Here is a 23,682-nt window from a genome sequence, read left to right as displayed (position 1 = left end):
TGGAGGTGGAGGCCTTGGGGGTGAAGTTTCCCACAGCTGGGGTGGCGAGGGTGACGGTCAGAGTCAGTGTTTATTGAATGCTTGCTGTGAGCAGAGCACTGTACTAAGTGCTTGGGAGAGTACACCACAACAATGTAATGGACACATTCCCTCTAGACTGTAAACTCGATGCGAGCGGGGAGTACGCCTGCCAAGCACGTAGTACAGTGGTCTGCAACCAGTAAGCACTCAGTGAATACGATTGAACGACTGATTGCCCACAGTGAGCCCTGAATGGGGTGCTTGGGTTAGAGGTAATGATGAGACACAGTCTGGGCTCTCAGAAGCTTATGACTTAATAGGGCACAGAAATGGGCACAAAAGCTGTTTAATATTTTTTGGTATTTATTAAGCACTCACTTTCGGTAAATCACTGGGGGGTGGTGGAAGATAATCAAATAGAACACAATTCCTGTCCCGTATGATGATGATGACGGTGGTGGTATTCGTTAAGCGCCTACTATGTGCCGAGCACTGTTCTAAGCAGTGGGTTATCAGGTTGTCCCACGTGGGGCTCACAGTCTTAATCCCTATTTAATAGATGAGGTAACTGAGGCACAGAGAAGCGAAGTGACTTACCCAAAGTCACACAGCTGACAAGTGGCGGAGCCAGGTTTAGAACCTATGACCTCTGACTCCCAAGCCCGGGCTCTTTCCACTAAGCAACACTGCTTCCACCACATATGAGGCTTTCAATTTAAGGGAGGCGGGGAGGAATAGGTATTTTACCTCCTTTTTTCAGATGAGGAAACTGAGGCACAGAGAATCAATCGATTAATTTCATTTATTGAGCACTTACTGTGGAAGGAGTCCTGTACTAAGCACTTGGGAAAGTACAACGCAGTAGGGTTGGTAGACACAACAGTCACGAAGCAGGCAAAAGATGAGGCCGGGATTGAAACCCAGATCTCCTGACTCCCAGTTCTGGGCTCTGTCCGTTTAAGCCATGCTGTTTGAATGGAAAATTAGGGGAGCATGGAAAGAGGGGCGAGGAACTGTGCTGATTGGGTCACTAATCGCCGTGCCACCAATTGTTGAGAGGTTCCTGAGGAGGTCGGCTTTGGGATGAGATTTAAAGGAAGAGAAGGATTATGTTTGGCCGGGATTTCGGGCAGCTTGGACCAAGGCTTGGTGGCAGGACAGGAGGGCTGGTAGTGGGGTTGGCTTTCACAAGGTTGGGGGAACTGGGGATCTGAACATCTAGCAAGATGGAGCCACTAAAATAGGCTTGGGCCGGTGCGGGTCACAGGACTGTGGGGAGAAGCCCAGTCCTGGCCCAGGGCGCTTATTCAGAAATTCTGATTTCTGCAGGAGGTGGAGGGGAAGCTTTCTCCAGACAGGCAGCTGGCCAATGGTCAGCCAGGCTACCGACCCATCTCCCTGCAGTGGAAAGGCACCTGGTGATCGGCGGCCGGGAAACTGTTTTTTAACGTATCTGTTAAGCACCGACTATGTGCCGGGCACTTGACCGAGCACTGGTGTAGGGAGTCTGTCCAACCCGATCTGCTTGTATCCACCCCAGCATTTCGTACAGTGTCTGACACACGGGATTTAACAAATACAATGATCATTATCACAAGATAATCAGGTTGGACACAGTCCATGTCCCTTATAGATCTCCCGGTATTAATCCCTGTGTGACCGACGAGGGAGTTCAGGCCTAGAGAAGAGGAGTGACTTGCCCAAGGTCACAGAACAGACAAGCGACGCAGTCGGAATTAGAACCCAGGTCCTTCCGACTCCCAGGCCCGTGCTCTATCCACTAGGTCAAGCTGCTTCTCCAGTTGAGAGCAAGTTTCACTTAGGTTCGCCAGGGAGCACAGTGCTCCGCACACAGTGAGCATTCACTAAATGCCCTCCATCGAGAGAGGAGGAGGGCAAGCTGGGGACTAGCTGTGATGACAGCAGATATGTCCGGGGACAGCAGAAGAGTCCCGAAGTTGCGTCGGAGGCATTTTTGCTCGATGCGGAGGGAAAAGGAAAACGGACGGAGACTTCTGAGAAGCGGAGGGACGTGTGAGGAGCGGAGCTTCAACGAGGCGATTCACGCACCAACGCGAGTGCGGGCCGGAGGGTGGGGGAAAGGACTGGAAGGAGGGAGACCACGAGGGGGCCGAGACAACGGTTTAGCCACACCGTCCAGAGCTTCGGAAGCCGTTCGGGCGGAGAGGAACGCAGAGATCTGGAACGTGTTGGAAAAGCTGGCGGGGTTTGGCAGGGGACCGAACGTGAGAGATGAAAAACAGAGAGGAGTTGAGGATGATGCCGACTGCGGCCCCTGTAGCCGGGACCAAAACTGGGAATGTCGGCCAGGATGACGGCGCGAAATGTTTCCGCCGGCGTGGACCGTCCGCCGAGAGCCAACGGGGCGGACCTGTCCCGCTCCAACCGGAGGCTGGGAAAGCCCGGGACCGGCCTAGGAGCCCGGGGACCGGAGGGTTTGTGGGAGGAGGCCGAGGGGGGTCACCCCCAGAGATGAGGTTTGCCCACCCACGGCCACATTCGGGAGCGGCGCCGGGGTCCCCGAGACCCTACTGTGGATCGGCCTCTCCTCCTGCTCCCCTCCAGCGGGGCCGTCCCGGTAGGGGGGGTGAGATGGAGGGTGAGATGGAGCAGAGGATCCGAGGGTGACCCCAGGACACGTCGGAATCTTCCCGGCTGAGCCCAGGCTGCCTCTGGGGACAAAAGAGGTGGGGGGTGGATGGATGGATGGATGGATGGATGGATGGATGGATGGATGGATGGATGGATGGATGGATGGATGGATGGATGGATGGATGGGGGAGGAGACAAGCTCCCGGCCCCCAGTGTGGTTACAGCTAGAATGAGGACTGATGGGGAGACTGCCTGAGGCAGAGAAATTGATACCGACCCCCGCCCCCACCCCCCAAACTCCTCCCCTGCCAGGGAATTTTTTTTTCTTAGCTCCCCCCGCCCCGCCCCGCCCCGCCCGCCCCCGCCCCCGCCCCCAACCCCTTTGCCAACCCCGCTCCGTCCCTGCTCCTGGTCCCAACCGGCCCAGCAGGGGGCAGTGCAGCCCGGGGCAAGCCCGGGGGTCCCCCCCTCCCCCGCCCCCCCAGCTCCGTTCCCCCCTCTCCCCCGGCTCCCCCTCCTTCCCCCCGCTCCCTGCTCCCCCAGTCCCCCCCGTTCCCCTCTCTCCCCCAGCTCCCCCTCCCCCCCCCGCTCCCTGCTCCCCCAGATTCTCCAGCCCCCCCCCCGCTCCCCACTTTTCCCCCAGCTCCCCCTCCCCCGGGCTCCCTGCTCCCCCAGATTCTCCAGCCCCCCCCGCTCCCCTCTCTTCCCCCAGCTCCCCCTGATCGCCCAGCTCCCCCACCTTTCCCCTCTCTCCCCCTCCCGGCTCCCTGCTCTCCCTGCTCCCCCTCCACCCCCTCCCCCGTTCCCCTCTCTCCCCCAACCCCCCCCCTCCGTTCCCCTCTCTTCCCCAGCACCCCCTCCCCCGTTGCCCTCTCTCCCCCACCCCCCAGCTCCCCCTGCACCCCCTCCCCTCTTCTCCTCTCTCCCCCCGCTCCCCAGCCCCCCTTCCCCTTTCTGCCCCAGTTCTCCCCCCCCTCCTTGCTCCCCCTCGCCTCCCCTGCTCCTCCAGATCCCATCCCCCGGACCCTCCCGGTTCCCCTCTCCCTTCCCCCGGGGATCCCCGGTGCGCCCCCGCCCCCCTCCCGTGGCCCCCCCCCCGGCTTCCCCAGTCACCGGCTGCGGGCGGGAGGGCAGCGGGCAGCCCCCCCCCTTCCCCCCCTCCGGGCAGCCCCCCGGGACGGACGGCGGGAGGGGGGCGAGGGGGGGGGGGCCCGGGGACCCAGCTGGAGGCAGAGCCGGGGCCGGGGCCGTCCGGGCCGGGCCGGGTCGGGTCGGGTCGGGTCGGTCCTCGCTGGGCGCAGGCAGAGCCGCTGCCGGAGGCAGACAGGCAGGCAGGCGGGCGGGCAGGCAGACAGCCCCGGGGCGGGGGGCGGGGGGAGCCGCCGGCGGCGGGCGGCCGGGGAGGGGCGGGGGGAGGAGGAGCGGGAGGAGGAGGAGGAGGAGGAGGAGGGGGAGGTGGAGAAGGGATGAGGAGGAGGAGGAAGAGGAGGAGGAGGAGGAGGAGGAGGAGGAGGAGGAGGTAAGACAGACACTCCACCGGCTCGGTGGCTGCGGCGGCCCCCGTCCCCTCCGGCCGGGGGTGTGGGGAGCGGCCGGGGGAGCCGGGGAGGAGGTAACCCCCCGCCCCCCCCCCCCATCGGCACCCCCACCCGCACCCTCCCGGGCTCGTAGGCGGACAGACAGCCCACGCCGCTCCCCCGCTCTGCCCCTGCCCTGTCCCGGTCCTGTCCCTGTCCCTGTCTCTGCCCCTGCCCTGTCCCGGTCCTGTCCCTGTCTCTGCCTCTGCCCTGGTCCTGTCCCTGTCCCTGACTAGTCCCAGCCCTGCCCCAGCCCCATCCCCGTCCCTGTCCCTGTCCTGCCCCTGCCTCTGCCCCGTGCCTACCTACCCCAGCAGCCCTCGCCCTGGCGAGTGCCAGTCCCGGTCCCGCCTTGTCTCGGCCTGTCCTGCCCCTGTCCTGTCCCTGCCCCAGCCCTGCCCCAGCCTTGCCCCTGCCCTGCCCCAGCCTCTCTCCTGCCCTTGTCTCTACCCAGCTCTTCCCCTGCCTCGGTCCTGCCCCAATCCTGTCTTCGCCCAAACCCTCTTCCTCCCCTTCCCCGGCGCCCCCCCCCCCGTCCTGCCCCCCCCCCCAGCCCGGTCCCGGCCGCAGCCAAGCACCCCAAAGTCTCAGAGAGAGCGGGGAGGGGGACGAGTCCAAGTTGAAGGTCTGTGCCTGGCAGCCCTGCCCGGGAACCTGCCTGGAGGCAGGGGGTCCCCTATCTCACCCCGGGAAACTGGGGGGGGGGTCCCCTATCTCATCCAGGAGGATGAGGGATCCCCTATCTCACTCCGGGGAGGGGAGGTCCCCTATCTCGCCCCGGGGGGCTGGGGATCCCCTATCTCACCCCGGGGGGCGGGGGGGGGGGCCCCTTGTCATCCCGAGGGGGGCGGAGGGGTCTCCATCTCATCCCAGGGGGGCCGAGGGGGTCTCCATCTCATCCCGGGGGAGCGGGGAGTCCCCTTCTCAACCAGTGAAGGGGTCCCCCGTCACATCGCGGGGGGGGGACAGGGGAGAGACGGGGGGGGGTCCCTGTCAATCAAGCAGGGTCCGGGCGATATTGGGGCAATGCGGGCCGGGGGCGCCTCCCCGACAGCCGGGGGCCAAAGCCGGGGTGGGGGGTGGGGAGGCCGCCCTCCCCCCCCCGGCCCCCGGGCCCGCCTGCTCGTTGTCCCCGGTTGGCACCTGCCGGGCTCCTTGGGCGGACCCGGGACAGCGGAGGAGAGGACCCTGCGGGGGCTTCGTGCCAGGCCTCACTGGGGACCTGGCCAGGCCCGGAGGGGGGTCCGGAGGGGGTCCGGCCGGGGGGGCGGGCTCGGGCCGCAACTTTGGGAGCTGGAGGTGGGGGGGGGTCCACTCCCACCCCCACCCCCTGCCCCCAGCCCCTCCCCCGCACCCCCCAGATGGATAAGACGCCCCCTCCTCCCCTCCCGGCTGCAGGTGCCTGCCCTCCCTCTCCTGGGGCAGCTCGGGGCCGCTCCCTCCTTCCCCGCCTTCCCCGCCGCCCATCGGCCTGCCGGCATTTGACGTAGGTAAGGTCACGGGGAGCTCAGTACGCTGCCTCAAAAGACAATGATCGCTCTGACACTATTACACTCCGACTGGATTTCTTTCTTTCTCTCTCTTTCTCTCCGGAGAGGAGGCTTGGAGGAAACGGGCATCTTTAAATTTCTTTTTTTTTTTTTTTGAGCCTCACAGTGCACTAAACGGGAAACAATGACCTCCCCCTGCAGAAAAGGAGGAAAAAAAAAAAAAGAAATCAAAGAACTTCCCTTTGTTTCGAGGTCTGACTCTGGACACCCGGGGTGGGAGTTTCGTCGGAATTCTCGCCCCGCGATTTGTAACGTTTGAGGTTTAGGAGGTGGGGGCCGTATGTGTGAGCGCCGGCGATTGTGGAGGACAGCGGCCGTCTGTTGAGCTTAATTTAATGTGTCGGGGAGGGACGTTTGTCTATTTCAGAGCGTTTTATTCATTGGAGAGAGAGGAGCGTCTTTATGCGGAGATTTTCATCTCTGCTGGAACAAATGGATCGAGTGAATCCGGTGGGGAGTTGTTGGCGGGAGGCGCTACCTGGCGAGGCCTTGTCGGCAGGGCCCCGGTGCCAGGCTCCCGTGGGGGGAGGCGAGAGGAACCTCGGGGCGGTTGTGTTCCGGTTTGAAGGCAAGCAGGGCTTCAGGGAAGGTTAACTGAGGTAAATGTTAACGAAGCTTCCTCGTATTCTGTCCGAATAGGAAATAGATGTTGCCCCACTCAAAATTGTTTCGGTGACCGGGTTCGATTTTCTTCCTCCGTGCCGATTTGAATCTGTCCAGTCCCTCCGTCCCCTCCCTCGCACACGCTCCTTTCTTTCGCCTCCCCCTTGCCCACCCGCATTTCGACTCGTTTTCCTTACGGGACAATTTCGGGCCACCCTCTACGTGGCCGGACCGCGATGGGACGCGAGATCGGGTTAGCTTTATTTCGATTCTCTGTCTGAGCCTGGCTTAGGCCGCCGGACTGGAGCTGGGAGGTGAAGGAAGGGGGTCGGGAGGAGACCGTCTGGCCCCCAGAAGCATGTGAAAACCCTGCAGCCACCATGAGAGAGGGTTGGGTTTTCCAAAGACAATGGTGGGAGACTTTCTTTTTAACCGATGCCCGTCCCTCCCTTAGCTAGCCCCGGGAACCCTGTTCCTTCCACCCCTCTCTTCCGAGAGTTTCCCCGCGGAGCATTGAGGTACCGTGAAAATATTCTTCCGAGTCAGGACTGAGAGGACTTCAACCGTACTTCCCCGTATCACCTTTAGCGTCTTGATATGCGTGTCTGTTGATGAAAGTATCGACGTATCCCGCCTGTAGTCTTTTCAGATGTATTTGTGGAAATGTCTCTATGTGGAGCGTCTGGAGTATTTCCATGTATGTTCATGACAGTTCGTATGTGTGATGTCTGTAGAGTTTCAGAGTTATCTTTGGGTATCCAATAAATCTTCATAAGTAACCAATGAATCCGTCTAGCTGTCTTGAATACATTTTTTTCTTTGCCAGGGCAAAAGTCGCAATGACCAATGCACGATAGTATAAGATGTCTTAATTGCGTTTTAATATTGGTGAAAAATAAACACGCTGTTTCATGGAGCCTGAGAAACGTTGCGTTGGATGTATTTTGGCCACAGGGGACGTAACCTGCCAGATCTAGGAACCTTTACCTGAGACCAGGTAATTCACGGTCAATATGACACTGCTTTCGAGGGGGAGGAGGTTGGGGGAGAGGGAGGGGAGCCTCGCTATAAATTGAGAAGAACATCAAACTGTAAGGCCAGTCGGAAATTTCGGTATTTTAGTTCTTCTGCCTCTTTCTTCCATTATGTTAACAAACGGCTCAGTTTTCTTCACTTTTTACCGCAGATAGAGTTAACCCGTCACTAGAAGCAGCTACTGTCTGAGCATGTGTGCCGCCAACATGGGAAAGCCTGTCTATTCCTGGAAGGCTTTCAGAGTACCTCTCTGCCTTTCTCATGGGCTTGGTTTGCCTGACCCTGAATCTTTCAGTGGCATCTAGCCAGTGCCAGCTGCTTGTTAAAGGAGCTGGTGCCAGTGTGTTGGCACACTGGTGGTTCCGTACAGTACATACATGCATACATACATAGACAAACATTTATTTTTCTCCCGAAGGGTGGCGGAGCCTATGAATGGTTTGCTTGTTTGGAGTGTTGACACCGAACAACAGTCTTCTGGGTGGCGGTGGCGGGGGAGCGGGTTTACCATCTCTGACCTCACCGGACGGAGGCGAGTAGGAAGGGCTTCTAGAGTGTGTGGGGCTAACCCCGGGCTAGCGTGGCGCGGTCAGGGACGGACCAGCCGGAGGAGGGTCGGCCATTTTCTGCTGGTCCGCGGGGAAGCCTCCACCGTCGGGGCGGGGGGAGGTGGCGCGGGGAGGGGAAGGAGAAGCAGAGCCAGCCGGCCGCCGGGCACGGCCACCCCTCCAGCCGTGACCCAGGGTGCCATCCCATCCTTCCCCCACCCTGTAGCCTGGGATGAGGCTTCTGGAGCCAGGAGATCTGACCCTGGGATCTGCCTTTCTTTTCATCTCCTTGGGCGACTGAACGGGGCCGTTAGCCAGAGCTGGAACCCCATGACCTTGTGGGCGGGAACGGACGAGCCCTTGGACTTGGAAGAGGGGTAACTAGGGCGTAGGACGTGGGTGAGCTGGGAGATGAGGTCGGAGGGGCAATGTAGCGACGGACTCTTGCTCTCCACCTGGGATGTGCCGAAAGCATCATCTCACGCCCTTTCTGGGCTCCTGCATATTCCTCCAAGGAGAGTGGCAGAGAGAAAAATCAAGAAATGACAACTTTGAGGGGTGCACGAAGGCAATTTTAACTCGAGGGCCGGCCCCCACAGTTCACACATGCACGCGCCAACGGCCTCCAAACGACTGAGTAAGTGCACAGAGTGGAGATGGGGGTTCTGACAGTTTGACTGCCTGGGGCCCCGTGTTTGAAGGCCGGCAGAAAGATGGGGTGACCAGGGTGGATGCCCCAGCCAGTGGGTTCTGAAGAAAAAGGGGGTTTAAGATGGTCCTCCCCCACTCCCACTCCCCACATTTTTTGGGGGCGGGGGGGGGGGTGGCCCGGTAGCAGGTAGAGGCCCATGGAACCGGACACCCAATTTTACCTTGGCTCCGGTCTCAGCTGCGTTGAGCTTCCACACAAGTCCAATGCAAGTTTTAAATAGAAATCGGAATGTTGAGTCTCTGCCTATTATTGGAAAATTTAAGCAGTAAGCAAGGCCTACTTATGTTTTGCTGGTTATTTTTTTTTAAGCGTTGTTCACTTGGTTGTTAGGCAACAGAAAGAAACAAGCAGGCACCTGTACTATTAATTACCAGTGTAATATTGTGGCGGGTTCATATTTCCAATTAATATTGCCTCTCCCACTAGAGCATAAGGATTTGAAAATCATGTCTGTGTGCAGGCATACCCATGCGGTGCCTGTATGGATTGCTTTTCTTTGAAATCCTATTAAAAATGGTACTTTGGCCTTTTAAGCTGTTTTTGTAAGGACTTTTCTTTCCTCCAAGCTTGTTTTCCAGCTAGGTCTTGGAAATTACGAAGCACATAGCTATAATTTCTCCCTTGATTGGCAGCTGAGAGCTTTTCCGGACAAAAATAAGGGTGCACTGTGCCAAATGGTTGACTTTTCTAGAAGAAAAACTCTAAAGGGTATGCGAAAAGTCCTCTGGTTAATATATTGGCATTCCCAGAACCCACTAAAACTCAGGCTGGCTGCCAGACACCACTTAATGAGGATGCAGATTGTCTGGCCCAAATCCGCAGGAGCAGAGAAGGGGGGGTGGGAAGATAGTTGCCCACACCCTTTATTAATTTTTAATTACTGAGCTTTGTTTTGCCATTGTGCTGCACGGGCGTACCCCCACCCGGGCTCCCTCACCTCCAGATTGGGGGAATTTTCTTTTGCACCGGAAGAAGTTGGGACTTGTTGCAAGGCTAACAGATGGATGGGCTGAACCTCTCCTTCTCTCCCCCCTCCCCCCCCCCCAGCCCCCACCCCCACCCGGGGTTGGATTTCTTGCCCGGTTGTTTCGGGGATAGGCGGAGAAGGGAGAAAAGGAACAGTAAAGGAGCTGACAGTTATTTTATGACGCTCTGCTGTCCGCCGAAACAGAAAAGCATTTAAGAAACTTTAAGTTTGTCAGACAGTTTATGTGACGGTGCAAGTTGGTGCTTGCCAAGCTCCAGACAGATTGCTAATGTTACATGACAGGGATAAATAAATTACTGCTGTCTGAAACCCGCACGCACTGCAAACTCAAGGTGAATCCCTGTCTGCTTGCTGCTGGTGAGCTTTGCGATGTGTGGAGGAGCTTGGCAGAGCCTCAGCTCGCTGACTGCTGGAATCCTGAGGCTCGGGTCGCAAACAGATTGGACGTTGCTCCCCGTTCCCCCCCCCCGTCCCCCCCCAACCCCTTATTTTGGCTTTGCTGGAGGCTGTACAATCCGTACAGCGGTTCTGTCTTCTTGTTGTCTCGCTTATCCAAACACAGTGCCCTCTCTTCTCTCTCTGTGGTTCTTTCTTTTCAGCTCCTTTCGCCAAACCCACATCCTCCCCCTCCCTCCCTCACCCCAAAGGGAACACACAGGCACTTCCAGAGGTGAAATAGCAGCTCTTCCGCCCCCACCGACCGGGAGACTTGTTCCAGATGAAACCGAAGTTTGTTCTTAGTTCAGGTCCGAAGGTTTCTTCTCTAAGCCGAGCTTCAGGCCGCTTTCTGTGAAGCGGGTCTACAGATGCCCCGCTCCCAGAACGACTCACTCCTCCGAGGAGGATGTCTGCGACGGAGGAGAGGCCGGTCGGCATCTCTTGGCTATGATGTGTTTTCATCTCTGCCGACTTGGATGCCGAGAAGGCGTGGCACGAGGGCGGGGAATCTGCTGGTCTCCCTGCAGTTGGGGGTGGACGCTGCCCGTATCACCTGGATGTCTGTCTGCCAGCCATTAAGCTTAGGGAGAAGACTAGATGCTGGGAGGAACAGTTCTGATGTTTCCCTTGGGGAACTGGATATGAGTTATCCGTGTGGACCTGGTCCTGGCTGGCCCCCCCTTCTGTGTACTGCACGCCCACGGTGCTTGAACTCTTTTGAAGATAAAGACAAAGCAAACGTTTCTATTCTGCCGCACTCCCCCCTCACCTCCTGCTCCTCCTTCGAAGCTTAAATCCATCCCAACAGCCCCCAAATGAAGATTTCTGTCTGGCAGAGACACGCTAATACTTTTCCTCCCTTTCTCTCCCAATTTAATTTTTTCAGCGCTTGGTTTGCCAAGAGGGTTTCCTAAAAGTGCCGTGGAAAATAATCTATTGATTTCCACCCACTGAGTCCGGGGCCTGCCCCTCTCCTGGCTCACTGGTCTGGGGCAGGTGGACGGGCCGCCACCTTCAGGCCCAGGAGTCACCTCATCAGAGAGGGGCGGGCAGCTGTGGCCGGAGCTGATGGAAAAGGCGCGGTCACCTCCATTTCCCGGGGAGCGGCGAGTATAGACGAGAGCTGGCTGGGCCTTCCTGTTCCTGGCACGGGACTGGATGGAGGCCGGCCAGCACTCCTCAAGGCCCTCTGTTTCTGCTTGTCGGATGTGTAGAGGACAGCAACTTTCGGCTGGGGAGCCCCCATTCTGCCCTGCCCCCGGTTTCCTTCCTTATCCTCTCTCTCCCCTCCCCATTCTCCCCTCCCTCCCTCCCCTCCACCCTCCGCCAGCCCCTTTCCTTGTTCTGGCTCCGGGGGGAGAGTTCAGTCTCGTGGGGGTAGAACCATGAGCGGCAGGACATTCAGGCAAGAATTCAGGGTTGGTTCATTCTGTCCAGGCTTCTTGAAAGAAAAGCTGAGGGAAGCTGAGGTGGCAGTATTCTTGCGTACTGTGGGTTCGGCCCCTTTCACCAAGCGGCTCTAATTGTCCGAAAGCACCGTTCAGTTTCCCCCCCAGAACCTCCGGGAGGAAAGGTATCATTATCCCCATTTTATAGATGGGGTAACTGAGGCCCGGAGGGGTTGAGGTATTTGTCAGATGTCAGGAGTGAGTCAAGGGCAAAGCTGCCTGGCTTCTAGTAAAGTTTTTCCATCCATTCAGTGAGACAGATGGGCTGGGTGTGCATGGGGCAATTTAAAATTTCCTCAGAATCCTTCAGGTTTAACCCTATCTAAGCGCAGAAGGACACACACACACACACACACACACACACACACACACACACAAACATGTGTACACTTACAGTTACCCGTCGTGTTTGAAGACGATGCTATTCATAACAAGTTTTACCCACGGTGTGGGTGTAATCGAAATGGTCACTGTGGGCCCGTCCGTCCCTACCTCACTGTGAACGTCCGTGTGACTCAGTCAGCCAATCAATCAATTAATGGTATTGATCGAGTGCATGCTGTGTGCAGAATACGGTGGAGTACTCCCACATGTTATGCCGATGTGTTTTCTCTTTGCAGTGCCAAGCACTGTTTTCAATTGTCTCTCAGCCTACCAGTCTTCATGAAGCTCCAGCTCAAAATGGCCATTCCTTTCTGCCAAGTTGCTATGCTTCACTGCATCCTTAAAGTTCGTCCTCTGTTCTCCGGCTTTTGGTCTTTCCATTTCAATTTATCATGCCGTAGATCTGGGGGGAACCCTACTGCCATTCAGTGTTACACACAGTGTCTCACCTAGTGAAGCCGGTTAGCATAGCTGGTAAATCAAACTCAAAGCCAGCAGAGCACTGTATTGCCTGCACCCAGTCAGCGCTCAGTAAATATGATTGACTGACTGACCGACTGACCGATGGGTAGGAAATCCCCTTTGGGCCCAGATATGCTTGGGGAAAATCCCAACATCAAATTCCAGGCCAGTGGGAGTTGGGGGTTGAATCATGGAGGTGAGAGTTCATTCATTCAATAGTATTTATTGAGCACTTACTATGTGCAGAGCACTGTACTAAGCGCTTAGCACTGTGCTATATTTTCAGAGCAGTAATAATAATGATATTATTATTTGTTATTATTATTATTATTTACAGTATTTGTTAAGGGCGTACTATATGCCAAGATCTGGGGTAGATACAAGTTAATCAGGTTGGGCACAGTCTGTGTCCCACGTGGGGCTCACAGTCTCCTTCCCCATTTTACAGATGAGGTAACTGAGACCCAGGAAAGTGAAGCGACTTGCCCAAGGTCACAGAGCCGACAAGTGGTGGAGCTAGGATTAGAACCCATGACCTTCTGATTCCCAAGCCCATGCTCTATCCACTGTGCCGTGTTGCTTCTCTGTTATATGTCTGTTGCACTGTGCTCTCCCCAGTGCTCTGCACACAGTAGGCACTCATTAAATACAACTGAATGACTGGCTGAAATGACTTGATTTGCACAAAACCAGTTTTTGTGTGGGTTGTCAATTCTGCAGGCTCGGTGAACTGTTCCCTCCCCCGCTGCTCACCAGAGCGTGGCCACTGGCCCAGGGGAGCAGAGCAGCAGGTCCCCTCCACTGCCGGTGGGCCGGGGACCATGGCTTGGCTTCACTAGGAACGGTCGTCCGTCGATGCCTGTCTTCTAGTTTGTCGGTTTAGCCCGGAAGGTGGATAGTTGGGACGGTTTGAGCTCCCGGCTGGTGACATCCGGAGGAAGATGCCGTCCGAGTTGTCGGCTGAAGCTCAGCAGGCAGCCGCTCTCCGGGCTGCTCCCGCTTCCCCCTGGGACAGGGATGAGGCACAGAAGGAGACGTCCCTGGACTTCACTTTGCCTGGCCTTCGCCGGAGCCGTGGGCCTCCAGCTGCGTTTGTCAAAGCCAAGTTCTCCCGGCAGGGGAAAGTTTAGGGTGAGCGTTCCAAGAAACAAGGGTCAGAGGTAGAGAGAAAAATTGGTTCGGTGGTGTCTTCTCCACCTCCTCAATCCCCTGCCTTCCGCTTCTAGCTCCCGCAGCCTTCTCCTCCCACGAGGGTGATGGAGCGTCCATTTTGGATACGATTCATGCCCTTGCACCAATAACTGGTCCCCAATAAAGGGAGGAGGCCTAACTTGGGGGTTCAGGGAGCTTGCGGGTTCCGCTCCCTCCCTGCTCACCTACGCGACGGGTAGATCGCCTTCTCCCCTCGTTCTTCGCCCCAAGCCCCGCCAATCCCACCCAGAACGGCCCCCTGCAGAGGAGTCCAGCTTGCACATTTTTCACCTCAGGAGGTGATCTCTGGAGAGCAGCTGCTGGGTCTGCCCGCGCAGGGTTTAGTACAACAGAGCATTTGTTAAAATGTAAATTATTCCTTGTTTGGTTTGGAAAATGTGGTGCTAGCACCCCAAGAGGCTTTTGTGTAATCACATCTATGCAGCGGGGAATACCAGAAGGGTGAATCCGGTAGTCAGTCGGTTGAATAGCTTCAAGTGTGGCCTGTGGTCTTCCCTTCCCTTTTTGTTCGGTTTCCATTATGACTGTGTCAAGTGGAACTCTCGGTGTGCTAACTCGCGGGGCAGCTAAGATGGAGATGGATTTTCTTTCCCGCGTTGCGCGTGTGCGTCTGTTTGTGTGCGTGCGTTTGCCTGCGGGTAGCTAATGCTTAACCCAGTAGTACTTGTGAGTCCCGTCGAGGGCTCTTCACATTCCTTTGCCTTCCGAAGTGGGACGGGGCTGTTGAGTTTGAGTGCCAAGCGCTCTGTTACTTTGGGCCTGGAGGGGAAGCTGCAGTGGCCCCCGCTGCTCTCGCTAAAGTCCGTATCCCATCCCTGAAGGAATGAGGCCCTCGGTCTGAGTGGAGCGGAAAACAACATCCTGGAGGAGGCCGCTAAATTCCTTCCTTCCTTCCTTCCTTCCTTCCTTCCTTCCTTCCTTCCTTCCTTCCTTCCTTCCTTCCTTCCTTCCTTCCTTCCTTCCTTCCTTCCTTCCTTCCTTCCTATTTATCGAGCGCTTACTGTGTGCAAAGTACCGTACTAAGCGCTTGGTCGGCGGCGAGATAGACGCGATCGAGGCACAGTGAGAAGGTGTGGCGAAAGGGGCTTCATGGGAAGCAGCGTGGCGTAGTGGATAGACTACAGGCTTGGGAGTTCGGACAGTCATAAGTTTTGATCCCATCTCTGCCATTTGCCTGCTGGGTGACCTTGGGCAAGTCACTTCACTTTTCTGTATCTCATTTACCCCATCTGTAAAATGGGCATTGAGATGGTGAGCCCCTTGTGGGACAGGGACTGTGTCCAAATCAATTTGCTCGTATCCCCCCCTCTGCTTATTACAGTGCCTGGCACTCAGTAAGCCTCAAAAAATACCACAATTATGAGAAAACCTGCAAGTACCTTGGTTGAAATCTTATCATCGCCAACTTCCCCCAAATCCGGAGCCTTGTCTGAAGCCCCAATCTCCCAAGAGTTGAGTTCCTGGAGGATTGGTCGGGACCCTCGACCTTGAACCCTACGAGAGAGAGGTTCAGCTCATCCCTAATGACTCACTCATTTCTGCCCTTCCTCTCTCTCTATCTCTGTATCTCTGTCTCTGTCTTCCCCTACTCTTTAAGCAGTCCAACTCTCTCCACGGTCCAGTCCGGGGCTCAGGAAAGCGCCGCGGTGGGACTTGAACACTGTCCCGTGAATGGGAAGTGAAGCTCCCCCTTTTTGAAAGCTGGGGGCAAAGGCCTTCTGGGAATGAAGTGTTGCCAGGTGTGATGATGGAACTGGGAGGCAGGGCAGAGGTAGGTATGGACCAGGCTAACTAATACTGTCGGAAATGGCCTTGAGCAGCGACTTTGATCATCAGCCTAAGCGGGGAATGACAGTTGATAAGGGGGCCGTGAAAGAGGTGAAGCCTTGACTTCACTTATCCAAGACAGTTACTTTGATGAGATTGTAATTGATGCCCTTGATTAACTGTGAACGAGGCAAAGAGGTTGCGGGAGGCAACTGGTGTCTGTGGGAACTGAGTGGTGAAATGACCACGCTTGATTCTGGAATCTTGGCTCAAGGCACCTCCCTTGTCTGAAAATACAGTTTGTTTAATTTCTCCCGGTGATTATCTTAGATTTATGGGTGCCACAGTTTGACAGGCTTTTGTTTTGTTGGACCCTAGTGTATTTGATAGTCTCTTCTGGGAAATAATGCGTGCCAGATACTTTCCCAGTGTGGACAGGGGAACTTTGAAACTGCAATATGCACTTTTTAGAGGCGTTGGTGAAATGAGAAGGTCTGGAAAAACTCGGGGAGGACGGCGGTGAACAAGGAAAACAAGGTTTTTAGTAGGCAAAAGGCTGTTTCTTCTTGGTAAGTTCAAATAGGAGTCCTCAGAAAGGCAATATGATTTTTACAGCAGGAACCGAGATGGGTGGGCTGTATTTTCCATGATTCCCTCAGAACAAGGACCGAGTTTGCGGTAGAACATTTGATCTTTCTAAATTTTATTTCATTTTCCTGTAAGTGCATGCTGGGGTTAGGATGCCTTTGCCTGAAAGGTACTTGTAGGGATTTTGCTGATTTCTGCTCTTCCTTTTCTAGTCCTTCCCTTTACGAGATTGCCTCAATCCACCGCTTACTTCCGTTCCTGGAGTAGAGATGATTTGAATCGCCTTGCTTATCTTCCCTCTTTCCCCTTTTCATTGTCTGAAAGACTGAGCCAGTATTTTTTATTGCTTTGTCCCCACGAGAGGAGGGGGCAGGAGTAGAGAGGTGGAAAGGGGCAGAGAAGGTAGTACCGTCCGTTTTTGGCTTTGTCTCAAAATCGTAGCATCTATTTTGTGGGACTCAACTGTGACACGTTGATCGTCTCCTACCTACCCCAGTGCTTGCTTGCCACCACTTGGCTCCCTCGCTGCTTTCTGAAGGTGGCTTTTGGCCCATATTTTGGATACATGTCGGTTGCTAGGTCTGTTAACATAACTCAGGCTCCTGAAAATGCGTGCGTGGCTCTCTTTGTTGCCCCGTGGAATTGATCTCTAGAAGGCGAAGTCATCTGTCCACACCTTCAGCACTGCACTTTCTTGTGTCCATGGTGCCCACACAGAGGTAACGGTGGGAGGAGCTGTGGGGGCTGAGGGTGTTTGAGGCAGATTCTAAATATAAGATGCAACTCTATTTATTGGCAAAAATTAGGTTGAGAGAGCTCACGTGCCTTTCCTGAATTGGAAGATAGCTTGAATTAGTGGTTCTTCACTCTTGGACTGAGTGTGGCCTGCTGGAAAGAGCGTAGGCCCAGGAGTCGGAGGACCTGGGATCAGAACTTGGCTTCGCCACTTGTCTGTTGTTTAATCTTGGGCAAGTCACTTCACGTCTCTGTGCCTCAGTTCCCTCATCTGCAAAATTGGGGATTCAAAACCCTTACCACCTCCTACTTAGGCGCGAGCCCCTTGTGGGACCTGATGATCGCGTATCTGCCCCGGACAGTGCTTGACACACGATAAGCACTTAACAAATACCACAATTATTTTTATTATTACTACTTTGGGCAAGACGGTGATTTCTAAGCCACGCCCAAGAGAGAAACTAAAAGGCTGCCATTAATGAGACTGTGAGCTCCTCGAGGGGAGAGAACGGGTCTACCAACTCTGTCGTACTGTACTCTCCCAAGTAATAATAATAATGATAATGTTGGTATTTGTTAAGCGCTTACTATGTGCAGAGCACTGTTCTAAGCGCTGGGGTAGACACAGGGGAATCAGGTTGTCCCACGTGGGGCTCACAGTCTTAATCCCCATTTTACAGATGAGGTAACTGAGGCACAGAGAAGTGAAGTGACTTGCCCACAGTCACACGGCTGACAAGTGGCAGAGCCGGGATTCGAACCCATGACCTCCGACTCCAAAGCCCGGGCTCTTGCCACAGAGCCATGCTGCTTCTCAGTGCAGTGCTCGGCACACAATAAGCACTCGATAAATACCACTGATTGATTGCCTGCTTGACTGATGCTTTATTAAAAAGGCCACAGGGACTGGAGTGGTGTGGTTTGATGGCCCAGTTAATGTCACTTTGCGACGGTTCGGGAAAGCAGCTTGGAATCCAGTGGGAAAGTGGACTAGTCAATTCAGTTGGCAACGTTAGCTGCCCAGGTCACCCCTGCTGTTAGAGGCTTGAGAGAATGGCCAAGTTCCCGGATCTGATGGCAGAACTGGCTCAGAGAGACAAGAAGGGGACAAGTCACATTCGAAAGCTCTTCTTCTGGGTAGGAGCGATGAGGAACTCTGATGGGATTTCATAGGTGACACTGTTATCACCCTCTTCAAGAACCCCCTGTTTCCCCACCCACCCTCCCTTCTTCATCCTCCGTGACCTTTAAGGGCCCCTTAAGCACTTTTATACTTACCATTAGACTGTAAGCTCATTGTGGGCAGGGAATGCGTCTGCTTATTGTTGTATTATACTCTCCCAAGCGCTCAGTACAGTGTTCTGCATACAGTAAGCGCTCAGTAAATATGATTGACTGAATGAATGAACCTCAACCCCACAGTTTTATGTCCCTATCCTTATACTCTATTTCCTCTCACCATATTCTACTTTAATATCTATCTCCTCTGTAGATTGCAAGCTGCTCAGGAGCAGAAATCACATCTACCAACTCTGTCGTATTATACTTCCAAGCACTTAGTACAGGGGTCAGCACACAGTAGACAGTCAACGAATATCAGGGATTGATTGAGAAAGCTGACTTTCGTGGAATTCCAGAGCTCACCATTGCTAACAATAATGCTAGTAGAAATAACTGTGGTATTTGTTAAGTGCTTACTCTGTGCCGAGCACTGTACTGGGCACTGAGGTTGAAACCGGATAATCAAGACGGACACAGTCCTAGCCAGAGGTGCCCTGCACCACCTGCTGAATGCGGAATCACATGCAGCTTCAGCCCCCATCATCATCGTCATCATCATCATTGTCATCAACGGTATTTATTGAACACTTTCTGGGGGCAGAGCGCTGTATTAAGTGATTGGCAGAGTTCAGTACAACAGAGTCAGCAGTCATGTTCCCTGCCCACGGCGAGCTTAAAATGGAGCCCAGCACAGGCAAAGCCTGTGCTGCCCTTCAGATGCAGGAAGACTGCCGAGAACAGCATCGATACCTCACCTTGGTGTTTGACGACCCTACACGTCATTCGTGCACACCTATACTCGGGATAAACAGAGAATCATACAGAGCTAGAACTGGTGGTTGCCCATTCAGGGTGGATCGAAAGATGAAGGATGAGCCTGGAGTTAGGTAGGTCAGTTTGGGAAGGTTTTAGGAAGGAGGTGAATCTGAAGGAGAAATCTGGAAGAGGGACATGGTTTTGGGGGATTGGCGCCCAGAAGGAGGCCACGCAGTAGGTTTCAGGGAAAGGCCTTCGACAAGACTCAGACGAGACAGGGATTGAAATATGAGAGGGCAACGGTGAGCAGGTGTGCCTGGCTGGTGTGGTGAGGAAAGATGGGTGAAAAGGAGAGAAAATGAATGCAGAATCCAATGGGGTGGGCGGCCCGGGCAAGCAGACTGTGAAGGCAGGAGGTGGGAGCTTAAATGAGGTGGGAAATGAAACAGGGGACTGTTTCTGGAGCGGGTGGCATGAGGTTTCTCGGGGGATCCGGCGTTTTGCACTGCAGACCATCTCCTGATGTTTGAGGGAATTTTGCCAGAAGGCTACCCCTGGGAAATTGCTTTTACTTCTTTGACCTTTGTGAGTCAATAAAAACAAATATGTTTCCCCGCTTACGCAGACGTGGCGGTGCGGGCTGTACCAGGAAACAGCCTTTCTTCCGGCCTTGGGGCTCCCAGTCCGATTAAGGCCCCTCCCTGCTGCTCGGTTGCCCCTGCTCTACTCTGTTTTGACTTGGGATACATAGCTGGCGATGGTTAATGGACGTTCTAGCTCTTCCCTTCCAGGTAGATCGTTTTCATCTGGGGTAATGACCCTTTGTCTCCCATTGCAAAATTCCTCTGTTTGTGTCACTGAAATTTTGCTCCCTGGTGACATTTTGTTATTATTACAATTACTATTATTATTATTATGGCTTTTGTAAAGCTCTCACTTTGAGTCATGCACTATTCTAAGCGCTGGGGTAGATATAAGTTAATCAGGTTAGATACAGCCCCCTTCCCACCTGGGGCTCACAGTCTAAGTAAGGGGGAGAACAGACATTCATTCATTCAATAGTATTTATTGAGCGCTTACTATGTGCAGAGCTCTGTACTAAGCGCTTGGAATGTGCAAATCGGTAGCAGATAGAGACAGTCCCTGCCCTTCGATGTTGAATCTCCATTTCGCAGATGAGGAAACTGAGGCACAGAGAAGTGAAGTGACTTGCCTAAGGTCACACAGCAAGCAATTGGCAGAGCTGGAATTAGAACCCAGGTCTTCTGGCTCTCAGGCCCGTGCCCTTTCCACTAGGCCACGGGGCTCCTTTGCATGCGGCGAGCTGGTGGACTTCCGAGCTTCCCCATTTCCCACTGAGGCACTCCCGATGCTTTAGGCAACTCTCAGCCACGGGCCAGCTGCTGAAACCTGGAGGCTTGCACAGTCCTGCCTTCCTGGCTTCTGGAAAACGAGGGAGGGCCCAGGCTGGGGTGGTCTAGACTGATGCGGCCCAGTGCGGGGTCGGGGGGGTCTGCCCAGGGTCATCTCCACTTAGTGGAGCCACTGAAGATGGAACCAGGTTCGCGTCTGCTCCGGACCCGGGGGTCCGATTGAGGTCCCCGCTCCGGATCAATCCCATCCGTCCGCATGCCCTGCTCTGGGGCCCTGCTGATCAGACAGGGAGGGGAGGGGACCTCGTCTCTCTCCTCCTCATCCCCCACCCCCCTCCTCAGACCAGACACCAGTTTAACCGGATGCCGGGGCAGGAAGGAGGGCACGAGACCAGAAAACGCACCGTTCATTGGAATGAATCGTGCTCGAATCCTAGCGGGCCGGTCCGTGGAAAGCTCGTAATTGACTTCAAAAAAACCCCAAAGATTTGATTTGAGGTTTTAATTTCAAAGTAAATTACACGCTAGCCGCTCTGGGGCACAATTGTTTTGTGGATGTCATTTTTTGAGTCAAAACCTGAGGCGTCTAGATAAACAAATTGTCTTCTAATTAGATACGGCTGTTTTCAGCCAAACTGTCAGAACGTAAAACCATCAGGTTAATTGGAGTTTGATTAAAAGAAGCACATGTGGATGACACATTCGCTCCTCCGCAAACATCTCTCTGCCATGAACTTTGTTCTCTAATGGTTTTTCTTGGGTTTTAAGACTGCAGAATTGCAGTGGGGAAAACTCAGCATGCTCATTTTTCATTTTCCTCTCGAGCAAGGAAAATGGTGTTGGCCATTTACCTGGAAATCTGACTCACCTCCCAAACATCCAGCTTTGTGTAAGCACTGGATTCTGACATGTCTTCTTGGAAGTTGTTTTGTCAACTTGGAATTTAGGAAAGGGGAGGCAGAGGCGGAGGTTATCCCAAAACAAGGGGAAAAAAAGGAGAAAGGACGAGAACAACTGATTTCTTCCAGTGGCTCTCCACCTGAAGACACATCTCCTCCGAGAGGCCTTCCCTGTGTAGGCCCTCATTTCCTCTTTTCAACTCCCTTCCGCGGGACCCTGAATTTGGGTTTGCACCCTTCATTTACCCCTCTCTCAGGCCCACAGCACTTACGTAGCTACCCGTAATTTACTTATTTAATGTCTGCCTCTCCATCTAGACTGAAGGCTCATGATGGGCAGGGAGCGTGTCTACCAACTCTGTTACACTGTACTCTCCCAAGCGCTTAGTACAGTGCTCTGCACACAGTAAGTGCTCAATAAAGACAATCGATCGGTTGATTATAGCCACGCGTCCTTGGGTAGCGGGGAGACGTTTCTCGAAAGCTTCTTCCTTCCAGAGATCGTCCTGTTTTCACCCACGCATCCTTAACCTACAGATTTCTCATTTGTTTCTACCCCCACGGCTCCTAATTAGCTTTTTATCCACCCCACCTCGAGTCTCCCCTTCTGTAGGTGCTTCTGAGAGACCCCAGAAAGACCCATCAGGCCAGGGAGTGGAAAAGTGAGACTGTAGGGTTACTTGGAAGATTGTTGCCTCGCCAAGGAGACACCATCCCACTTGGAACCAGGCCACTTCTCCAGAGAAGGGAAATCCTGTGTCTGATTGGAAAACACGCAGGCAGACTAGCTCATCTTAGCTCGCTGCCGAGTCGGATTCGTCTTAATGCTGGAGGCAGATGTGGTCAAAAACGTCCTTCATTGCACCCCCCCCGATGCTCGCGTTGCTCTCTTGCAGCTGGCTGCCTGCATGTGACATGGCCGAGCCCTGCCTGGACCAAAGTGTTCTTGTTCTCCCCTTCTGGGGCAGGGACGTCCTCGGTACGTGGCATCCAGAGCCCCATTGTCCGGTCCTTTTCGGAATTAATCGCCTTTTGTAGACACGCCGTCAACCCCTGCTCTTTCCCCTCCCCTTCCCCGCAGGGCCTCGCTCAGGATTTTCCATAACTCCAAAGTCGAGATAGTTTTGACGTCCTGCATTCAATGTGAGCCGAACCCCGACTTTTAAGATCCTTCCAGGGAAGTCTGTTTCGGTGAAAGGAAATCTGCGATTGGAAAATGGCAGCAGACCAACTTGGTGCCCTAGTTCATAGGTGATTGCTAAAGAGTAAACTCAGGACGGCTACACTTGCCCAAAACTATTGATTTAGTGGCTACAACTTGTGCGGCTGAGGTGCCGTTGTTTTTGGCTGCACGCCCGGCTCGGCTATTCTCCAACCCCGGTTTGGGCCAGTGGAGGGTTAGAGACTGAACCATCTGAACTCTGGTTGCCCGTGGTGAGCGCAGAAGGGAGCCACCTCGCCTGAGATGGAGGGTGGAGCCATGGCCACCGCTCTTGGCTCACTGACACAGAAGGGGGCTCCCCTCTTGCTGCCATTTTGCTGGAGCCCGGGGAGGGATCCATCGGAGGAAAGCTGTCTCTGTTTGGCGAAAGAGTTACTTCCTCAGCAAATTCAAGTCCATTTAACCTTGATGATTATTGCCCCTTTCTCGCTTCCCCCACCCCCCTTTGCCTCTCCTGGTGTTCCCCCTGAACCCCAGTCTCCCACACTAAGTTATGATAATTGTTCCAGGTTGTCACCAAGTGATAACTGAAAAAAATCCACGGAGGAGAATACCGGACCAGGTTATTAAAAATAGCATATCATTTAAGCTCGCCCTCTAGACTGTAAACTTTCTGCATGCAGGGAGGGGGTCTGCCAACTCTGTTGTACTATACTCTCCCAAGCGCTCAGTACCGTGCTCTGAACATAATAAGAGCTCAGTTAAATTAGAGAAGCAGTGTGGCTCAGTGGAAAGAGCGTGAGCTTGGGAGCCAGAGGTCATGGGTTCGAATCCCGGCTCTGGTGCTTGTCAGCTGTGTGACCGTGGGCAAGTCACTTCACTTCTCTGGGCCTCAGTTCCCTCATCTGTAAAATGGGGCTGACGGCTCTGAGCCTCATGTGGGACAACCTGATTACCCTGTATCTACCCCAGTGCTTAGAACGGTGCTCTGCACATAGTAAGTGCTTAGCAAATACCAATATTATTATCATTATTATTATTAAATACCAAGATGATGATAATGAGAAGAAAGAGATTGCCCCTTTTATCTCTCCAGGGGATGCCACCTTATACCTCCTCATAGGCGAATGATACGAGTGAACAGGAATGGGGATAAGGAGGAACATGAATTTGTTTAAAGGGGAGAGATGGGAAAACAGTTTTCATCATTTTCTCACTCTTTCTCTTCTCTGCTCCGCTTCTCCCCTTAACTGGCTGGACGAGGGGAGTCCTGATGGTTGCCAGCCTGGCTTCGCCATTCAGAAAGGATCAGGCGGGATTCCTACCCGAGGGCTGGAGAATCAGAACGGAACCGTCGATCGTGGCCAGGCCTTTCTAGAATTCCTACTGTATGGGCAGTAGAGCCCTAGGTATTCAGTTTTAGAAATCATTTTAATTCACTCACAAACTCTGTTGCTTTAGAAACTCAAGCAGAAGGCTGCTCCTCTTGCAACTTGAAGTACTGAACTAACTTGTTCTTCACAGACTGCA

The 23,682-nt window shown here is 54.2% G+C and overlaps 1 protein-coding gene across 1 annotated transcript in view; it reads left to right on the top strand.

The window, feature by feature from the left end:
- The first annotated feature begins 5,629 nt into the window (after positions 1-5,629).
- Positions 5,630-23,682, top strand: part of LDLRAD4 (low density lipoprotein receptor class A domain containing 4) — a 365,789-nt gene continuing 347,736 nt past the window's right edge. Inside the window, exon 1 of the mRNA XM_029065135.2 lies at positions 5,630-5,701. The gene's annotated coding sequence lies outside the window, so the exon portion shown is untranslated. The remainder of the gene's footprint in view (positions 5,702-23,682) is intronic.

This window comes from Ornithorhynchus anatinus, chromosome 5 (genome assembly GCF_004115215.2).
Source record: "Ornithorhynchus anatinus isolate Pmale09 chromosome 5, mOrnAna1.pri.v4, whole genome shotgun sequence".
Classification (NCBI taxonomy): Eukaryota; Metazoa; Chordata; class Mammalia; order Monotremata; family Ornithorhynchidae; genus Ornithorhynchus; species Ornithorhynchus anatinus.
The sequence above is the reverse complement of the archived record's forward strand: the minus strand, read 5'-3'. Positions and strand labels throughout refer to the sequence as shown.